We start from the raw sequence: 22,480 nt of genomic DNA on the forward strand, positions 1-22,480 counted from the left end.
CCAAAGCTTCAAGTGAGACAAACCTAGATTTCATAACTAACTGCCAAGGCCACTTGTGGGTCATATAGATTTGCTGCATCCCCAGATCCAAGGTTATACCATCAGAATGAATCTCTTTTTCAGAAGTTAAAATGCTCCAGCAGGACAAGGCTCCACAAGGCTAAATACCTTCATTATGAGGTCCCACTGTCCAGCAGAAGTTCTCGGAGTAGAGCAAACCTAGTTTTCTTGCTTGCCTTGGCTGTGACCTCCTTGGGCAGGCCTCGGCACATTTTTCCAGTTCTCCAGAGGTAAAATAAATTAGCTAAGTCTCAAGTTTTTTCAGAGTGCTGGAAAAGTTACTCTTAATCGGTTCTGCCACCTCTCCAGGATAAGCTTCTGGGCACCAGGTGTCTCTCAAGGCAGGTCTCCTGCACAGTCCCATCCTCAGTGATCAGCTGGGCTCTCTTGGAGTCAGAAGTCCTGCTTTTGTGTCCCTTAGGTGCGTAAACAAGAGGCCAACAACTTAATGGGCCCTGCAAGTAATTGTGTACCATTTGAATGTGCATCTCCAAAGCAATAGGCAAAATGTCCCTTCCCCTTTCTGTTCCAACAATAGTACAGTGCAACATATAATTAGGTTTCGGGTTAATGTAATGTTAATTATATTGATAACTTTAGCGAGTCATGCTACAGTTTTGCGCTCTCCATTTACTGAAAATAACAGGTGTTACACTTACCAAATACAATATAACTCAGTTTACTTACCTCAGAATGATGGAACTGTGTTTGACCCTTGCAAGGTTTCAAAAGTGTGACCTGCAGCTAAAACAGATGTCAGCAGCAAGTGTTTAACTCTTTGAACCATTTTCCTGGTATCTGTAAAAGTATTTGATAGATATAGCCCACTTTAATAATACACATTTCGAACTGCCTCTACCTTATTGAATATCCCCTAGAAGGTTCATGGAGGTCCAAGGAATTAAATGCGTTTTGAGATATTCAGAGCTTCTCTGATGTCAGGTACCTACTCCCAGCCCTTCTTTCTTTTGTATCTGATGTGATCTGTGATCTAGCAGTCTGTTACAAAAGAGGTTAGGAGGGTAGGTATGCCTACAGTTCTCAGGATGTTTGAACATTTAAAAGCTCCTGAAATTAGAAAATGTGGATTTTCTTTACTGTGTTATTTTAATATATATCTGTTTCTGAGTATTGCATTGCAATGTATTCGTTTTCTGGGCAGGCCAAGTTTTCCTAAGTATACATGCACTTAACACTGTACCTTAGTTGAAAAGGACAGTGCTTGAATTTGGAAATTTATTAATCTCAAGCTATTACAGTTTAAACAGAACTCAGCCTTTAGATAGAATTAATTTACTGTGCTAATTTGTAGTCATTGTGCTAGTTTGTGTTGTTTTTCTTTATTGGCTGAACTGAGCTGTGCTCGCAAACAGAGCCCAGCTCTTTCCTAATAAGCTCCACACTCAGTGTAGTGTGCAACCTCTCTTTTATGGAAGGCTGTGCTTTTATCATCCTTCAACGTAGCCTGGACCATCTGGTGTAGTTCATGAGCCACAATTTGCTATCATTTACCAGGGAGATGAAGACAAAGTTTGAATGCAAAGAGCACAGGAATGTCTATGGGACTTGCCATTGTGGCCACGGAGTTACATATTTTGTATTGGAAATGTATAGTGTCTGCTAATCACAGTCCTTGGCACTAAGATGGTGGGTGAGATTGTGGCACTGCTCAGCAACAGAGCTAAAGCAGTAACTGCAGCCAAATCAGGGCATTGGTAGACATATGTTGTGACAGAGGGAAACCTAGGAGCAGCCACAAGAGCCACACTAATACCTCATTGCACTTGTTGGTTTCCTTGCAGCACTGTTTAAAGAGGTCAACTTAAGAGGGAACTGAATTTAGTGGTGATGCACTTTAGTAACATATGATCATTAGGAGTGTAATCAGGAACATACAAACTGGTTGATGTATGTTTCAAGAACATTCAGAAACATGCACTTACTTCCAATAAAAGGCATCAACCAGGAAATAGGTCCCAAATCTATGCATTTTATAGGAAAGAGCATGCCAACTATATTCACCACTTAAACACTGTCTTGCCTAGGAGGAGGGGGAGGCTGGAGTAGTCTGCAGAAAAAACAAGTTGTATGAACCCCATGGTTGCCTTAGAGTTGTAGGTAGTCCGCTATCCTAACCGAGCATAGCAGGGTGTTGGGCTTGTGGGAAGAGTCCACCAAGTGCTACTCATGTTGATTTGACAGTATGCTAGGTGATGCTTTCTGCTGTCATTGGTGGTACATTGGACTATTCAGTTCAAGCCTTGGGAGGAATATTTAAGCATCAACAAACACCCACATTCCTTTGATGATGAACAACTCCCAATAAACCACCAGTGTATCTTCACCATCACTGAGAATCATAAGACAACATCTAGGACTTATGGTTCACCAATCAGTTTTCCATCCTTGCATCCCTTCTTCTAATGACATTGCCTTAAACAACCATAGCAGATAAATCATTTCTCTTGTGACAGAGAAAGAGAAAAATAAATGCCAGGCAGTTTCTTTCTTCAGACTGCTAATTCTGTGTTTTTTTCCTTGGTTCTTTACCGAGTTAAAACATCTCACATGCATTTTTTATTTGCTCTCCGTAGCCCAATGTATACTCATCGCCACACTAGACAAAAACAGATCATTGTTGACTGGCATCCCTACAGCATTTCTTACACGAGGTGTCACTTATGGCCTGATTTAGAGTTTAGCGGGCGGGTTACTCCTTCACAGGCGTTATTTTTTTATTGAGCATAATCATAACTCCTATAGGAAGAGACATAACACAGAAATGGAATATAAATAGCAGTTCATATTATCCACAGAAAATATAAAAATTGATGATTGATCATAATTTCAAGGATGGCACATTGCCCCCTCTGAGCTGCCACATGCCTTTTGTACTGTTTATGTTCTTATATTTTTTTAAATACCTCATCCACGGCGCTGTTTGGGCAGGACATAGCCTTAGCCTTCCCTTTTGATTGGCAGGCTGCAAGCTTAGGATAAAGTCAAGTGCACATGTTAGGTAGGACGGGGCTCTTAAAGTGTCCAGCCTGGCGTGCGGATTCAGCCCCTTGAACCTGTGCTGTGTTGGGAAGCTAGGGTAAAGGCAGCGCAGCCACCTAGTCTCCCTCCGAGCGCTAGATTCACCTGCTCCAACCAATCCTTGTGTGATTCTCATGCTGTTTACTGCTGTAAATAGCATGGTAGCAACACAAGGATTGGCTGTGATCACGGAGCTTACGTTTTGACTATCCTCGCAGCCCGACGTTCAAAGGCAGTGCAGGGGCGGCATCTGAAAGACCAAGGCCTATCATTGTGTGGCTTAATTTGAAGCCACACAGTGATTGGTCATATTTGTGCCCCTTGCATATCACGAGGGACTCTCACACATGCTGCTACGTACAAATTAACAGGTCGCCGTGACCTGTATTAAAGTTTATCATATATTTAGGGCCTAACCCCATATTTCGTATCGGACTTTGCAGTAGGATGCAGGGTCTAGGAATGTGTGTGGCGGAGCAGAGGGAAGCCAGTGTCTTCAGCAGGTAAGAGCTTCCTGCCTGAAAGTGCACAAATGTAGAACTCTCTGGGGTGGTCAAATATCTATCTAATCACAGTAAATCTGGGTTTATTTGAGTCGTCTGCATTGTATTTTTCTGGAAAGGGATTTCTACACAAACAAGAGTAGATGATGGAACATATACTTAGAGCATGAATTTGAAATCATCATGAAATCATGACGCCTCGCTAGCTGGTTGATATTAATTGATATTGGACGACTTTGACGATATAACACCAACCTTTTCTGCTGTGGCTCCACCTTTTATCATTGGTTATGTTTTTGTGTTTTTTCAGTTTTTAATTAGCCTGATGGATATTAAGTAAGTACTTGTATTTGTAGGGATCAAAACCCACAAATGACTGTAATTAAGAATCAGAAATGGCAACAGTGGTAGCGGTATATAACCCCCCACCCCAGGCGCTGCCATGTACGATAATGGAAACACCGATGTAACCTTTCTCTTGTTTAAAATCACGATGACTGTTTCCTCAAGAGGTTCGCTGCTTCTTCCGCTCTTAAACAAAGCACTGTGTCCGTGCAGCGCATTTCGACTTACTCCCCTCTCTTCAATCTGCAAGGGTTGGAATTCGGAACTTTTTTTATTTCAGCAACCCTCTGCTTCCAGTCACTTATTTAATAAACTATTTAAAATGGAGTCAATCCATTTAAAGTAATAATAAAATATGTATAAATATGTGCAGAGTTTCTTGAACTTGTCAGATCACTGCATTATATAGAACTATGTAGCTACCATGCACAGCAAAGTTTGTAATAAGCTACAGAGGAAAATGTTGAGAAGATCACCTCACTGTATCCATGCATTAGTTTTACAGTAGACTGGGGCATGGGAGAAATTAAAACTAGGCAACCTCGGTATTCCACAACCCCAACATCAGACTCCTAGAACTCTGGACCCCAGCGAGCGCCTTTGATTTCTTTTAAAAACGAAGCATTGTTTTATAGTGTAAACATTTGTGACGAGGGCGGACCGGGGAGTGACATTTACCAAGTGGTTAGTACTTTGGTAGAAAAAAGGGACAGAGTGAGACTGCTTGCTGAGTCAAATTCACTGATACAGCAACTCAACTGTGCCATCTTAGTTTTGAATGGAGATCAACTTAATCTGAACATGCAGAGCAGGCTTTACAGGTAGGAAACACTATTTGTGCTTGTTTGGGTAGATTTAGGCTGGGCCTAGGGTTTGTGGGGAATTTTGGAAAAAGACAAATTGGGGATAATGGCTAAGGAATCTTTTGGCTGTAAAATGCACCATTTGAACCCCTTTTCTTTAATTTCCTATTAAGTTTTATACAAATGTATGCTGTGAAATTCATCATCACTCTGCAGATCCCAATTCACCCTCTTCTGTTCAGTTCCGGCTTGCTCAGTGTACTCGTTCGCATATTCTACTTAGGTTGGTACATTCCGCTTCACCACTTTTACCATCCACCAGCCGCCACTGCAATAAAGTGCCTTCGTGCCCAATTAGCTTCGCAACCTCTCCAGTCGCTTATACACACTGTAGTAAAAAAAAAAAGTATTCCTACAGTACACATGTAGTAGCAGCCATATGGAAAAGTGCAAAAGTATTGTACAGTACTCGTGTAACAGCAGCCAACAGACAAAGTGCCATTGTGCCTTATTACCGCCCCCCCCCCATAAGAATTGGTACACTACTGCTACATATGGGTCCACCTTATCTATTGCCTCCATAAACTGCCACAAAGCATTAAATCTTTTTACATCCCCTAACCGTTTTGCATACGCCTCTTCAAAGTTTTTCATCCAGAGCTTCTTATTATGCCACTCTTGGTATGTTGGCACTCTAGATGTTTTCCAGTTCTGTAGGATCAATAAGTGAGGGAATAAAGAAGCTATCGCTATAAACACTTGGCTCCATTTGCCAATCCCATTGTTCAAACTCTTGCTTAGTAACCCGAAGAGTGCCACACTAGCCTCTGGATCAATCTTAATCTGGAAACCAAGACTAGGAGCAGAAAATCAATTTTCCAAAACTGTGCCACCATTTGGCAGGTGAAAAAAATATGAAACCAATATCCCATCCCCTGTTGCCGACAGCGAAAGCAGCGATCCTCCACTGCTGGATACATTCTGTGGAGAGCCATTGGAGTGTAATATGCCATTCACCGAGATATAAAAGACATCCTTCCGAAATTTGCTGCCCTAAACACCTTGTGGCCTAATAGTGAGATAGATTGCCACTCTACCTCCGAAAAAGTGCATTGTGTTGACAGACTAATTTTATCTAAAAACCTTTTCACCTGCTGACAGCCCCCTTGGTCCCATAGTAGTCTATAACAATTTTCAATCCCCCTAATTTTCGATCATCATCAAAAAAAACTTTATTTCGGTTATTTGCTAACCATAAAAGACACATAAAATATACAATACATTATCACAGAAGCACCAACCATTTCATCAGATGCAAGTGCAAGAAGAGAGTACTTTGAAAATATAGGCACAGAAGTGGGACATAGTTTCACTGGTCCAGGCAGTTTCTCAGTCTAATACATAATTTTAAAAACTCCTTGATTTGGAGGATACTGTCGCTGTGCAAAAGCTGCAAGTACAAAAGTGCCGGCCTGATTTGTTTAAAACCAAGTTTTTTAAAAAGAATCACTAAAAATTGTTTGCGTGGAAGTTCATAAAATTTACATAAAAAGATAAAATGCAGCATATCCTGCGGAGACTTTCCGTCGCAGCGGCAAGGCGCTGCCAATTTATTAAAAATGTCACACTTAGGTCGAATAAGCAGGGGATGGAACTGGTTAAACCTAAATCTGGTCAGTAAAAATTTCTCATGTGAGGACAAAGACCCTTCCAAATATGGCTCGATGGCCGCAGTAGTCTTTAGCATAACATACTTTCTCACACTTGGTTTCTGAAGCTCCACTTCTTCTCTCACAATCCTCCTGTCCAGCAAAAATGCTTGTTTAATGGGCTCCAGATCTCCCCTTGTGATTAGTTGTGGGTTGGCAAAAAGTTCAGGACGACCGAGTTTGTCGAAATTTGATTTTAGATAGCTTAGCCAAGGAGAGCTCAATGCTTTGTCCAGCGACAAGAAATCCTTAATAATTAAATGTGTTAGGGGTATGTTCTCATTTAGCCAAATTTTAAGCCAAAACATCACAGGGCGTAAGGAAAGCAAATCACATAGATATTGAGACCCCAGCTCCTCGTGTACAACGAGGTTAGCCGTACCAGTGGGGACACACAAAAGACGCTTCATAAATCGATTTTCAGCAATCTGTAATTGCTCCCCATTGGCATACCCCCAAATTTCGCTACCATAGGATGCAGTTGCCACAGACTTAGCATTGTACAATTTCAACATAGCACAAATAGGCTTTTTCCCCAGTTTAGTCGCAAAATTAAAAATAGATGCGTTAACCCTCACCATTTCTCCTTTTTTCCTTACAAGATGAGGTTCCCAGTTTAATTTTGTATCAAAGAGAACTCCTAAGTAAGAAAATGTTTTAGTTAGGGGGATTATTTCTTCACCAATCCTAAAAAGGACGGGGTTTTTTTGGTTGCTGACCAATTTGTAATACAAAAGATTTAGTATTATTTACCAAGAGGTCTCTATCTCTCATAAATGAATTAAATGCTGTTAACAGTGATTGAAGTCCCCTCTCTGTTCTAGATATAAGTACTGCATCATCTGCATAAAGAAGTATTGGAATTCCACGCCTGCCAACTCTTGGGCAGTCAGCACAAACATCCTGTAACACACCATCTAGGTCGTTAATGTAAAAGTTAAAAAGAAAGGGGGCCAGAATACAACCCTGCCGGACACCCTTTCCAATACTAAAATCATTTGATACACTCAGATCCAGGGAGTATCTCACATTGGCACTGGTGTTACAGTGTAGGGAAACCAAAAAATCAACCAAACCGCTATCAACCCCTTTCGACCTCATGGACTGCCACAGCTTTCCCCGGTTGACACAGTCAAACGCGGAGGACAAGTCCATAAAGGCAAGATGAATGGTACCTTTCTGTATTATGGTATATGTGCTTAAGATCAGGAAGAGGTTAAGGCATTGAGTGATTGTCGATCGGCCTTTACAGAAACCGTACTGCGAGGGAGACATAATGTTCTTTTCCTCCACCCAATCTAACAATCTTTGCAGTACAATTCTTCCTACAATCTTGACCATAGAGTCTATTAGAGAAATCGGTCGATAGCAGTGTGGGCTACCCTTATCACCCTTTTTAAAAACCGGGACAATTGTAGAATCACCCCATGATCGTGGGCATCCTTCTTTTGCAGCAGCATTAAAAACAGACTCTAGAATGGGTGCCCAAAAACTAGGATCAGGTTTAAATAAATCAGGGGGAATCCCATCCGGGCCGGGAGCTTTTCCGCCTGTGATACCCTGTATGCCCTCCAATACTTCACCTCTATTAAAAACAATCTGTGCACCAGTATTGCTACAGACAGAAGTCGTATCCATGTCCCCTGTGCAGCGGTACAACTTCTTAAAGTGCACCTCCCACTCCTCCTTAGATATATAGCTTTCAGTACCATCTCCCGGGTCCTGTGCCAAGAATGGTTTCCTCATCAAGGCCCAGAATGCTGTGCTACTTCGAAGTGTGGCAGGATCTAAGATCTCTAACCACGCCTCTTCCCTGAGAGATTCCTTATGTCTTGTGATAATATTTTTGTAAGTCTTTCTACACTGCTGAACATCAGCTTTTATCCTAGGTTTAGACGCCAATGCTACTCTTAAATTTCTGGCGGCTTTTGAACAATCCTGATTAAACCACCTAGGACCTTTTTTGGAATCCGATTTTTTGATAGGTACTGATAGTAGCTGAGATACCTTCACCGCTAGACAGTTGAAAGCATTTAGGACAATGTTTGGGAGTGCACCCTCTTGTGTGCATAACGTAATTTCGTCAGCACAAGTGGTTTTAATTTCGTTGTACAGCCGATCAGGGGTTACCATGGACCATCTCAGTCGACGTCTGCCATCTGTGGTATTCACCCTACCAATAAGGGATTCCACTCTTTCTTTAACTATCAGTAGACCCCTCATAAGAGCAGTGAGTGGATTATGGTCACTAAATTCACTGACTTCAATAGAGAAGAATCCCACAAAAGACTGCATTACAGGTGTTAACAGAATAAAATCTATAAAAGTTGCCCTACCATTCCCCTTAAATGTTGGGGTATCAAAGCACTTATTCGGGGCCATCAACGCCATCATAGGAGTTAATTCTAACTCATTAAGCATATCATTGAGGTGTTCCCCCTCAATTGAGTGCTCAAAATGGAAATTCTCACAGTACGGGCAATTAAGTTCCGTAATCATTTTAAAAAGAGGGTCTCCACAGGGATGGATATTAAAATCCCCGACCACCATGAGGTTATGAATACAGTCCTTCATGGAGTTACTAATAAAAGTATTCAGTGTTCCTATCTGACCAGAGTTAGTGCTACAGTTAGTGGCATTATAAAAATTGACCAGGCCGGCCATACAGTTATCTCCAATTAAAACTAACCCAATAATGCCAGTGTGGTTTGTTATGATTCTCCGTACCTTACAACATAGTACTATAGAGATAAACACAACCATGCCCCCTTTAGGTCTGCCCCTAGTAGTTGCTACTGCCGGGACATAATAGGCCTTATACCCTTCCAGGAAGTAATTACAATCGATTGACCAAGTTTCCTGTAAACAGATAACTTGGTACTTCTTAATATACTCAATCCAGTTGCAATCCCCCATTTTGGTACCTAGACCCGCAATATTCCAAGAAATTATATTATTGGAGTTTCTGACAGCCGAGATACTTTCCATACGTTCCTGATCCTCTAAGCCCCGAGTTGCCTGCCCAGCGGATACCTCATGTCAGTCACACAACTCTAATCCCGAAAGGGCATCAAATCTGTTGTGAGTTACAATATTAAAGCCATTACCTCTCTGTAATCCCACATTGTGTACATATTCTCCATTGGGAGGCAGTGACTGTGAGAGTATACGTGATCTAAGAGGGCCAGGGGTTGGTGGATTTCTAATCAAGTGGGAGTAAAAAAACCCCAGTGGGCGTATACAAATACTATTAGGTATGTTGGCCAATGCAGCAGCTCTAAGTAAAACTGTGGCAGCATGTTGAGGATGCCTAAAATTGATGATAATACAGTCACCATTTGTTGCCTTACTAGATGGTCCGATCCAACTCACCCTTCTTGTTGTTAATATTTGATCGGCAAATTTAACGGGAAACCCACAGTTCTTATTAAGCCAAAAGACCGTCCTATTCTTTAATGAATCATGATTTTCTTCAGACACCTGATATGCTTGAGGCTGAATGGGTGGAACATTTGTGAGTACAGCCACATAAGGTGCACATTCAGGTGGAAGATTTACATGACGACTTTTCTGTACATGGCTGTAAGGCAGTTTTCCCTCAAAAGTTCCAGAATCAGTGGTATTCTGCCTAATTAATATCTTGGGACCCGATAGGACAGGTTCAGCAACAGCCAATGTATTCTGCCTATTAATCTGCCTATTATTTGATAAAATATTTGGTAAATTTCCTTTATTTGTTCCCAGATCCTCCACAGTTAAATTATTATTTGCTACGTCTGATTTACCTGATGCTCCGAGCAGGTGCAATTTTAGCAGCCCACCTAATCTTTCCACTTCCAAAGCCATTATATCTAATTTGGCTAGCAAAGGTTGCATCAACTCAGCAATTTTTGCCTCTATTTTTCCCTCCAGGGAGTGAAGTAGGAGGGTTAGTGGTTCTGGGGCGATGTTAGAGCTGGTTCCACCCATGCCACTACCCTCTTCTAGATCCTTTTGCAGTACCCCACTATTAGAGACTCTATGACCCCTCCCTGTTTTAATCTTTCAGTTCTTGCCACCGCGCTTAGCTTGTACCTTCCTACACAGTCTCACTGGTCTATGGTGGGGCGATAAGAGTGATGACTCTTCCTCTATTAGTTCAGATACTAATTCTAAGTCATCTACAATCTGATCTGCATGTATTTGTGCTGAATTAGTTACAACAGCCCCACTACCCCCATCCTGTCCATCTATAGGAGCTGGAAACACCAAAGGAGACGATAGCTCGGCACATACGTCAGAGTCATTGCCTCGCCCTAAGGAAGCTCTACGGGTATTATTAATTTGGGTCACCTTTTGCACAAGATAGTTATCCATTGAACCAGCCCCCATGAAGGGTTTATTCATCTTGACCTTGGCCATATTAACAACCCTAACAGTAATACTTAGGTCAGAGCACGTTTACCGGGGACTATACCAAACAGCTAACTTCAGGTAGCACCTACAGTTAACCACGTTACAAAACACCGTATAATAACTGCACAAGTTCTGCATTACATACGTACAAAGTCCATGGCCCAGTCCTGTCTCTTCTGTCCTCTGAGGGCCTCAGAGGGCCCGCCCTTTGCCCGGGCTTAGCCCGGCGCCGCCCGCGCGCGTCCCGCGACGCGGAGGGAGCCTCTCTGCTTTAAGCGCCTCCGGGCGCGCTGGTAGGCGGGACCAGGAAGTGCCTGCCGAGGACTCTGGGAGCTGTTGTCTCCCCCCACAGCGGCCAGCGATAGTAATGGCGGAGGAGACCAACAGCGTTGCCGTCCCAGGAAGAATGCCAAGAGGTATGTGCCACCAGGTAAGTGCTGCAAATGCCCCGCTCCACCGAGGGAGCCTCTCTGCTTTAAGCGCCTCCGGGCGCGCTGGTAGGCGGGACCAGGAAGTGCCTGCCGAGGACTCTGGGAGCTGTAGTCTCCCCCCACAGCGGCCAGCGATAGTAATGGCGGCGGAGGAGACCAACAGCGTTGCCGTCCCAGGAAGAATGCCAAGAGGTGTGTGCCACCAGGTAAGTGCTGCAAATGCCCCGATCTTAAAAGTGTGCCTATTACTGGGTGGAAGATTGAGCTGCATTCTGGGTAGTGCTTCTTCAGAAACAAGATAATCCGCAGAAACCCCAGAAAAAACAACTTACATCAATCACCACACCTAGCATGGAATTCTTGTCATGTGATATATTTACCCCTCAACAAGAAATGTCCCAGTTCTTTAAAACCATTAGTGTTCCAAAATCTTAACTGGCTAGGTGAAAATCTCTGACCAACATATCTACACTCCTTTATTGTCAGATACTCCTAGCCTACTGGAATAAGCTTAGATAGATAAAGTGCTTGAAGTCTGGCACTGAATTCCTGTACAATTGTATATCTTGTTATCTTTGGGAGTTTGGCTGTCTTAATAAAGACCAGGAACTTAGATCCCACTTCCTGAATCATTCTGTGTACAAAAAAGAGATTGACCGTCTTCTTTCCATTAATTGATCTTACTAACGCATCTAGAAGAGATGCTTCATAATAGGTGTGCATCTGTGGTAATGCCATCCCACCCTATCTGATGTCTAATTGAGGTATAGAGAGTTTAACCCTGGGAGCCTTCGTATTCCACACAAAGCACTGGAAAAGTAGATCAAGTTCCTTAAAATAGCTCTTATTAACTTTTATAGGGACATTTGAAAAAAAATCAACAAAGGTAAAATGGACATTTTAATAAGGGCTACCCTACCTACTAGTGTAAGGGGAAGGAGTGTCCATCTATCCAACAATTCCTTAATATTCTTCATCATGACCACATAACTTAATTGATAGAGAAGGGAATAGCTATTTGTTACATAGATCCCTAGGTAGCACATCGGAAGGGAAGAGAAGGAGGGAAATTATTAACTGAGGTATTAAATGGAAGCAGTTCAGTTTTGTTCTGATTAAATTTATATCCCCTAATCATTTAAAACTGCTCATACTCCTGCATTAGCTTTTGGATAATCTGCTTTTCTGGCCTAAGGTAAAGATGTATGTTGTCTGCAAATAACTTTTAATTTAGACATTCCTATTACAGGGGCCTCAATCCCCTCATTGTCCCAAATCCACACACCCAAAGGCTCTATAAAGAAAGCAATTAAGACTGGAGACAGAGGGCAGTCCTGGCGTGTTCCCCTGTTTATATCTACCACTCCTGCGAGATTAGCGTTCACAAACACATTTGCTTGAGTCCCTTTTTTTCTAGGCATTTCAAGTTTATTTCTTGATCACCACCCCTTGGGATTTGTTGAATCAGTTCCGGTACTCCGAATTTCATGCCATGGGTTGAATTATACTTCTAAAAATGTCATGCCATAGCTGATTTTAAATCACTCTAGATAATATCTGATTTGTGTGCACCTATCCCTATTATAATTTTACAACTTTCTTCTGCATTTAATAAGCCATACAAATGCTTAGTCAGGGAAAATGTTCTGAGATTTACAACTCTGGAAAAACATGTGTAAGCCACAAATGAGCCTGGAGTAAGACACAACAGCTTACAGAAAACTGTTCGTAATGCAGACCAGGATATTCAGGTGAAATTGACATCTAAAACTGAAATAGTTACATAAATACACACACAAAAAATGCGTTATGTATTGAACTAGTCATCTATAATTCTCACATAACATATGTCTTTGGCCAAAATATATAAGGCCAGATTCATGATTGCAAAAACACTGCATTTGTGTCAGAGACTCTGCAGTTGTAAAATTACACTGGTAGTTTGTGAAATACCAAAACAGTAGTAAACTTACTACAAAGTGTAAGTTTACTTTTTTTTGTGTCATCATTTTTTATTCGATTTCACGGGAGGGGAAAACATGGCAATGAAACAATGATACAGCAGTACATCATGGTACATAATTCCAGCCACAACATGACAGATACCTCCGTGTGTTGATGGGAGGAGAGGCGTTGAGGGGGTATGCAGAGGGGCGGAGAGAAGGGAGAGGGCGGAGAATGGAAGGACCTGAACAGATGGGAACATCTTCAGTATCTACTGTGGAGCAACTCAGAACAGTTGGTGGGTGGTGAGCTTCTGGTTGAAGACAGCATGCTACATGAGTATTGCCTAGCGGATGTCATCCAGTAGGATCTGTACTGTGATCGTGGCAGTGTATGCTTGAGGCTGAAAAGGGGAGATATCTCTTGGTGGAGATGGTTAACAAGCAGGGTGGGGAAGGGAGTTGGGGGAAGGGCAGGAGGGTAAAGAATGACGGGGAGTAGGAAGGGCCAGTCCCTGATCTAGTCCCGGTGTGGGGTATATTGCAGATATCAGGTGGTGTTGGTAGTCGGTAAGATGAGGGAGCGGTTGTACAATATATCAGGAGGAGGAGTGATACGACTGCACATTTAAGTGAGCATGGCAGTGAAGCACTGCTAAAAAGGGCAGAGTGGTCTGTATTCCCACAGGAAGAGTTAAGGTATCAGCTTTTGGAAATAGGGTGATGGCCAACCTTGGTGGGTAGGGGGTAGGAAATGGGAGGTGTCGGCCTACACAACTGAGTGCTGGTTGGGGGGGCGATCAGATTGGGGAGAGGGGGATGAAGGTGGGCAGTGGGATGGGGGAGGGAGGGGAACAAGAGGAAAAAGAAGACGAAGGAAGTGAGAGTGGCGACCAGTGGGGGGACAGAGAGGGGGTTGCTTGAGTCCCTTGATACAAATTCTGCAGCTTTATGAAGAACTGAGCAGGAAAGCCAAAACTTATCAAGCCATAAAAAAGAGCAGCCCAATTGACCAAGTGAAATGCTATTTCTACATCGACCGTTATTATAGCTGCGAAGTCTGGTTAACCGCAAAGTAGTTCAGAGCGTGCATTAAATTGCCTGCATTGGCTGACATCACCCGACCACCCACAAACCCTGTCTGATCATTATGTATTACATCCTGAGTTGCCGGAGAAATTAAATTTGCCATATTTTCATTAAAAGCTTGTAATCTGTATTCCAAAAGATTGGTCGATATGAGTTGACTACTCTTGGATTCTTATCCTTTTTTTAAAAAAACTAACAACCGCGACTCATTAAAAGCTGTGAGAATCTCCCCACCCTTCATAACGACATTAAACAACTGTGTCCAATAGGTTGCAATGCTTTAAAATACTCTACAGGAATAACTTCCCCAGTCCCTGGATTCTGTAGCTCGGTAACCAATGCTGTATCCTGTTTAACCAGCGTTGACCAGACAAGGAATTTGTGAATCATCTGACTCTCGTCATACACCCTCTGTTCAAAAGCACTCGAGCTATTGATTTCCTCCAAAATAGAAAAATTTCTCAAATCATGTTTAGCTTTACCCAGCTGATTCTCTATAGGGTTTTGTGAACCCTGGGGCCTAATCCTCATTTGAAGAGCTGAATCAACTGCCGCTTGGGGCTCAGCTATTCATTCCGCATGACTTTTAGATCGGTGAGCCATAAAAACAATAATCTGCCCCCGAATTTCATGAAAAATTGCCTTATATGCTGATGACCTAAGGCTGCATACCTCGAATATAGAAAACGTTATACCTTGTTTGAGGTTTGAAGTCTTTTGGTAAATTTTCTGGGTATGAAATATATGGGAGTAAAATGCCTTTTAGATTGTTGAGCCATAAAAGCAGTAATCTTTCCCCGAACAGTAACCTTAAAGGCACCCCAGACCGAAAACAGTGATGCGTATCCTTATTTAACCAAAAAACATCCTGAATGAATGTTCTCATATTCTTTAACCAATCTTGGTTGGTGAGAAGGTTCCGGTCCATCCGCCACCTGGACCTCTCCCCTCTGATTGCATTAAACTCCACAACAGTAGTGGCCAGAGAATGATCCAAAAATGAGTTGGTCCTAATATTTGAGCCCACCTATTTAAGGGAGTGAGAAATTAGGAAGTAGTCAATACAGGAAGCTGTATGAAATTGGTGTGAGAAACAAGTATATTGTGCCATTCCCAAGTGATTGCTATGCCACGGATCAATCTATTGGAAGTTGTGCTTCAGCACATCTACCACTTTTTGGGTTTTAGGCTTTTGTTGTTTTTTAGTTTTATTGGATGTGTCCCACACCAAATCCTGGATAAAATTAAAATCACCTCCTAAAATTATTGGACCCATTGCTTCCATTGCCACATTGTAGATCTGTTTTACTGAATCTGGTTCATCAAAAACTGGGGCGTAATAATTAACCAAATTTACAGGATTATCATTTACACTAACTTTCAGCCAAATTCACCTCTCTTCGGATCTCTAATAACTTGATAGACCATCCAATTCACTATTTTACCTAGGTACACTGCAACTCCCTTTACAGCCAATCCATCTGAGGCAAAATACACCTTTGAATAGTACTTAGGGATATAAAGTTTCAGCAAATTACTTTTAAGGTGGGTCTCCAGTAGAAATAGAACATTTGGAAAAAACAAGGTAAACCATTTAATTAACCCCCATACTTCTGTTTATTAGACACCCCATTGACAAGAAATAAATCTGGCTTTAAGACCCATTACCTTGATATCTCTCTCTAGATAGTGACTTCCCTATACAGTAAGTTGCTAAAAATTCATAATCTAATATAATTCTGCTCATTTTTGCTATATATGCTCCCCACCACCCAAGGTTCCCCCCAAGCTTAAGACCACCCAGTGCCCCCCCCCCAAAAAAAGCCCCCAGCCCCTGTGGGAGATGTATCGCACACAATACCCCTCTCGCTGCGGCATTTGCCCTCCTTGAGTGCCATGTTGTTGCACCTTTGTGGACACGACTCACCCTCCCCAACCCAGCACCCCTTTAACATCGTCAACTTCATAAGCCTAATTCACCACTCAGAATGACAGTCATCATACAATTCATATTTGCACTCAATTAGAAATCTTTTGCAGAAGCTCCTGAGCCTCTGCTAAATTAGTAAACATATGGAACTGTCCTTTGTCCAAGACTCTTAACTTTGATAGTTGCGCAATTGTTGCTTGAGCACCCTGTGCTTTAAACAAATACAGCATCTTAGGAAACTCCTTTTGGCGGCGGCCTGACACGGCTGACACAACTGAAAGTTTATGACAGTGGGGTATTTCTGATGTTGAAAACTGTTTCTTCTCAATGGCCCTGGCTAATTTATGCTCTTTAACAAGATAGTCAGTAAAGTTCACTAATATAGTCATAGCAGTTTCTAATTTGAAAATGACTGACCCGGGATGCAATGCAAATGTGTTATTGTCAAATCTCCTTAGTATTCTGTCAAAACATGCGTCTTAATAAAAGAGTCCACCCATTGAAGGACTTGATGGCCCTCACAACCCTCTGGAATACCAACAAAGGGTAGATTAGAGAGGCACAAGTGATTTTTCAACTCTTCGATTTTATATTGCAGTGAATAATTTTGCTTCCTGAAAAGGCTGACTTCCTCCTGAATTGAGTTGACTTGATCCTCTAGCTGTGACATTCTGGATTCTGCTTCCTGCAGCCGTTCTGGAAAATGTGTTATTGCTCTTCAATTTTAACCTGGCGATTTTAATTGACTGTGATACTTTGAGTTGTCAGATTTTGTCCAAGATGACATTGAGCTTTCTCTTTATATCCCACTGAGCAGAGACTTTTGCGTCATCCTGTACATTCTGAGGTTGCATCTCCGGGGACTGAGATGGTACTGCAGTCTGAGGCTGCACTTGCTAGAGTGCCTCTGAGTTAGGATCTGGACTAGAAGACTGAGATTGCTGAAGATCAATCTCCTGTGACTGAAGTGACCCTGCAGATGAGCCTAAAGCAAGAGCCTGCAAAGCTACTGGTGCACTGATATCAGAGGGCTGAAGTGACCCCTGGTGGCCCGATGACACTGCTTTCCCTCTCATAAACAGCGAATACTCTTTTGTTATGATTTGTTTCATTGTAGCATCTACTGTGCCAGCCAGCGGTGTATTGTTTTTGACGTCATTCAGATTCTCTTTGTTCTCAGTCTTTTTATTTCTCTAGTTGTTCTCTTTTCCCACCTCCATCCCTATAGGGGAGGCTGCCCCTGGGGCCGCGCCTTCTTCCCCCATCTCCTGAGGGGCATCTGTGACTCCCAACTCTCTTTTCTTATGGATTGCTAATAAATCTTCTTCTGAGTTCAATGCACTTGTTGCCAACCCTGACCCGTAATGAGACTGAAAGCTGCGATCTGCTCTTGCTGACGTGGATTTCACTTGTGCAGCACGTTTTTTCACTCTATGGGCCAGAGTTGAAGCAAGGTCTATATTTACCATACAATTGGCAGCTTTTAGATGATTCCTCATGTTTGTAGTGGCCTTTGCTCTTTTCCTTTCATCAACCATTCTCAAGTGCTAACCTCAGATTGATGATAGCCACACCAGGATAGTAGCGCCTAAAATATTTAGGGGAAAATCCTGCCCAGCGACCCACAACTGGGTCAACACTCAAATGACTAGGAGGCAGCCAAAAACGTACCCACGATGTGAAACCTGGCGGTTCTCTCCGTGCTGCATACTGTTTTCACATCCGTGTTGGATGTTGCTGGAGCACATTCATCGTAACAAAACCCTTATTTTGGTCGGGAAACCACTTCTGACCGTCACTGCTGCACAATGCTGTCAAGAGCTGCTGATTCCGTATTTCAGCCGGTTATTCAGCTGTGCAGCGCCACGCTGCCATGGCGTTCATCACGCGGTGTCTACTCTCCGCTTTCAGGAAACGGATGCGGGCTGAAGGAGAGGGCACAATCGTGCCTACCAGCAGGGGATATGGGCTGAGCCTTCACTCCTTCACAAACGCGATGAATATCCTGTGCGCCTTATTACAAGTGCAATATATTCTTTTGCACTTGCAATACGGCGGACGGGATATCTGTCACGTTTGTGACGGAGTAACCCATCTGCCAAACTCTAAATCACACCCTCTGTCCTCCTCAGGCCTCATCTCTAGTTTATAGAAATGTGATCTTTCCTTCTTTAAGCTCCATGTACTATCTATTGCATTTTGCAATACATTCAAAACCACTACACCACCTTGTAAGTAATAAAATTGTACACAAAAAAAGAAATTGTCAACTACCGCCCAAGCATTGTGTCTAAGGTGGACTCTTCTACACTCACTGCATAATTTTTTATTTACAACTCTATGCACACTAGCTAATGGCTGTGCAAGATATCTCGACAGCATGCCTTGGGTTGTGGAATTTCTTTCCTCTGCATTTCCTTTCCAATACTCAGCAATTGGTAGTATTGCACTGCTATAAATAACTCTTGTCGTATTTACAGGCTGTTCACCCACCTATCTATCCTCTATTTTTGTAGCGCTTTATTGTACATCATGTTCTTACTTTACTTGTTCCTTGCAAAGCTTGATGATACCCTGAGATTTGGGTCTCATATGTATAAATCTGAATAAATAAATGCATACCTCTGTGAATATTAGGATAACTGTGAGCAAGTTGAAAGGTTGAATCATGTAATAGTCTCAAATTCTTAACATTTTCAACCTGGCAATAAAGAATATGTGAAGTCTAGATGGGATTGATATACAAGAACAGAATTAGGATGGCAAAAGGGAAGTTGTGAATTTAAAGAAATCCAGATCGCAATACAATGTTTGCTTTGGGTGACAGTAAATTGATCTGGGATTTAATTAATGCAGGGGCATGTAGTTGTCTTTCTCCCATTTGAGAAATGCTTAGCGCTTGTTTATAGTTTCTATTGAAATGCCTTTGCCCATTTGGTATTTATCTGAAGGATTGAGACGTGGTCCAGTGACTGAAAAGCTGGGTTTTCTATTAACTCAAAGCTATAATTTCCTGCTGAGCCAACGTTTTATTCTGTTCCATTATTTATAATACACTGTTTTTCGACTTTCCCTGTGCCTGTAGTCAGTGATAGTCCTTGGAAGCAAGTGCGATGCAACAAACCTACCACATTTCATGATTATGTATGTGTTCTGGTACTTAATTCGAGTATGAGCTCACAGGACATCAATCACGAGAAATGCTGTGCTGTATTTTGCACTTGTGTTGTTTAAAACAAAGTATCTCCTTTTTTTTACTAGATCAAAGAAATAAAGGCAGTGGCGTAACAAGAGCCTGAGCTCCAGGGGGGCCTTCTCAACTTTCGTCACGCCACTGTTTTAATGCTATTTTTCTTCAGTACAGTAATGTATAGATTATTTTGCTATGAGCAGTAAGTTATCCTGTATCACTAAGATCTACTTACGGTAGGAAAGCTTGGTGTAAATGTTGGACCGATGGGAAGCAGTTTCCTCAGAAAAGTTGCCCCAGAGAGAGACTAACAAATGTAGAAAACCTTTAGGGTTGAGATCAGTTCACCTTCAGACTGGCACAGTCAAAATTTCGATAGATGCTGCTTGTGCTAATGTGCAGCGAAGTGCAGTACATTAGAGGTCAGACAGGTGTGTATGTGTGTACAGTCAGTGATTTTCCCTTTTCCAGAAGTATTCTATATTTGTGAAACCAATGCTAGGAGTGTGTGATCCAGCCTGTGTGTTTATCTGCTTCAGAGGGACTGTGCAAACTGCTGCGAGGGAGAAACATCTTAGATGGTAGCATGTGCTGGGTGTCGATTTAAAAAAGATCCTATTTGTGTTTCAAACTACTGATTAGACATTATTATGACAAGCATTTGCAATGCAATAGGTCTCGCATTTGCTAGAGTTTAAGCTATTGGCATTATACATGACCATGCCTTTTATTTATATGTTTTGCTAATTAACACATAAATAAAAGGCATTGTCACTTACATTGAAAGAGGAACACAGAACGGAAGCAGGGGAGCGGGAGAGAGAAAAGCATGCAGTGCAGGGGTAAAGCACGCATGACAGCAAGCAGCACATGAAAGTGACAGCAACACGGGAAGCAGGGGAGAGGTACACATTGGCAAGAACAACACAGCGTGAGGGAGGTGGGTGAAAAGTACACAGAACATGGGGGTGGGCATCCAGAGGGAGCACACACGGAACAGAAGGCAAAGGGGAGGATGGCTAAGAAGAGAAGGGGGCGGGATGGGGAGAGACGGTAAAAAAACATTGCATGTGGGAGACGAAAACACGGGGCAAGGGGAGAAGCGGACATTGAAAGAGGAACACAGAACGGAGGCAGGGCAGCGGGAGAGAGAAAAGCATGCAGCGCAGGGGTAAAGCACGCATGACAGCGAGCAGCACATGAAAGTGACAGCAACACGGGAAGCAGGGGAGAGGTACACATTGGCAAGAACAACACAGCGTGAGGGAGGTGGGTGAAAAGTACACAGAACATGGGGGTGGGCATCCAGAGGGAGCACACATGGAACAGAAGGCAAAGGGGAGGATGGCTAAGAAGAGAAGGGGGCGGGATGGGGCGAGACGGGAAAAAAACATTGCATGAGGGAGACGGCAACACGGGGCAAGGGGGGAAGCGGACATTGAAAGAGGAACACAGAACAAAGGCAGGGGAGCGGGAGAGAGAAAAGCATGCAGCGCAGGGGTAAAGCACGCATGACAGCGAGCAGCACATGAAAGTGACAGCAACACGGGAAGCAGGGGAGAGGTACACATTGGCAAGAACAACACAGCGTGAGGGAGGTGGGTGAAAAGTACACAGAACATGGGGGTGGGCATCCAGAGGAAGCACACACGGAACAGAAGGCAAAGGGGAGGATGGCTAAGAAGAGAAGGGGGCGAGATGGGGCGAGACGGGAAAAAAACATTGCATGAGGGAGACGGCAACACGGGGCAAGGGGACAAGCGGACATTGAAAGACAAGCATTCGGCCGCGCGGCCGTAAAATTAACGGCTGCGCCGCCGTGAAAACGAAAGTAATAGCGATCGCGATCAAAGCGAAAGTGATCGCGATCGCTTGGAGGGGAGCGCTGTGTGGCAAGGACGCGAGTGGTGCGCGCGCAGCAGTGATTGGCGGCTGCGCGCATGCACGCTCACGTGCACTCAAGCTTTAGGCCACAGGCAGCACTTTAAAAATCCCAACTACAAAATGTCTCTCCGAGCCAGCGCATGCGCTGGGGCTCAGCGAGACCTAAAAAACGATGCTTATATCTTCACAGCAAAGGAGATCATAGGGCCCGACTTAGGGGTCAATTATGATTTCATTCGGAAAGGATCAGAATCGGATTCGGGTCTGCTGAACCCGATTCGGAGCCCGTCTTTCTGACAGATTTGGAAAGCTTTCCGAACGACCAATTACGATTTTCGGAAAGTGCTCAGACTTTCCTTAGTCGGTTCCGTATGGCATTCGGAGGAACTGAGTCGTTTGGAGCCGACTCATACAGGTCAATGGACCGTGTTTCCAACCGAGCGATTACGATGTCCGATTCAGACGGCCTTTCCAAATCGGTTGTTCCGACACGGATTGGCTGTCGAAATCTAACTTTGGGGGCCCGTAGCAGGCCCCCCTTCACCCAGAGCCTTCCGAATGGGGCATGTGGGGGTACACAAGGCACCCCTCTTTGCAACTATGCACAGTGTGGTAGGCACCATGACGTGCCCGCCACAGGGTGTAAGGTTTTCCCAAATCACCCCTTGTTTCAATGGGAGCCTGTGTTCTCGTTTGGAACACAGGCTCCCATTGAAGTCAATGCAAGTCCGACCGAAGGATTTTGGAAAGCATCGTAATCTGTGAGTCGGACTCGCAGTACCCGATTTGGTCGGAAACAATTCCGAAACTGATTCGGTATGAAGAGTTTCCGAGCAAAATCGTAATCGGCCCCTTAGACTTTGATAGACAGGGTGCTCAATTGAAAACATGACAGAGTACACTGCTTGCGAAACCCTCTGTGTGCCCACTGCATTTATGTATTCCTCTGACAAAGCCTCTGCTGGCTCTGTAGATGGAACATTTCCTTTGACAGCCCGGCAGAGTAGGGGCCATCAGAGAGAAGACATTACACCACTCGCCCAATTTAGATTGGACGTTGTAAAATCTTTTTTTCCTGTCTGTCATTGCCAGGATAAACCTGACTGTGAGAGACATAAAAGAATAACAAGCATTGGCATAGCCAATAGGTCTCACCTTT

General features: G+C 43.2%; 1 long non-coding RNA gene across 1 annotated transcript in view; it reads left to right on the forward strand.

The window, feature by feature from the left end:
- Positions 1-22,480, forward strand: part of LOC146797746 (uncharacterized) — a 1,134,092-nt gene that overhangs the window by 875,970 nt on the left and 235,642 nt on the right. The window lies entirely within an intron of this gene.

This window comes from Triturus cristatus, chromosome 9 (assembly GCF_964204655.1).
Source record: "Triturus cristatus chromosome 9, aTriCri1.1, whole genome shotgun sequence".
In the NCBI taxonomy this organism is placed as follows: Eukaryota; Metazoa; Chordata; class Amphibia; order Caudata; family Salamandridae; genus Triturus; species Triturus cristatus.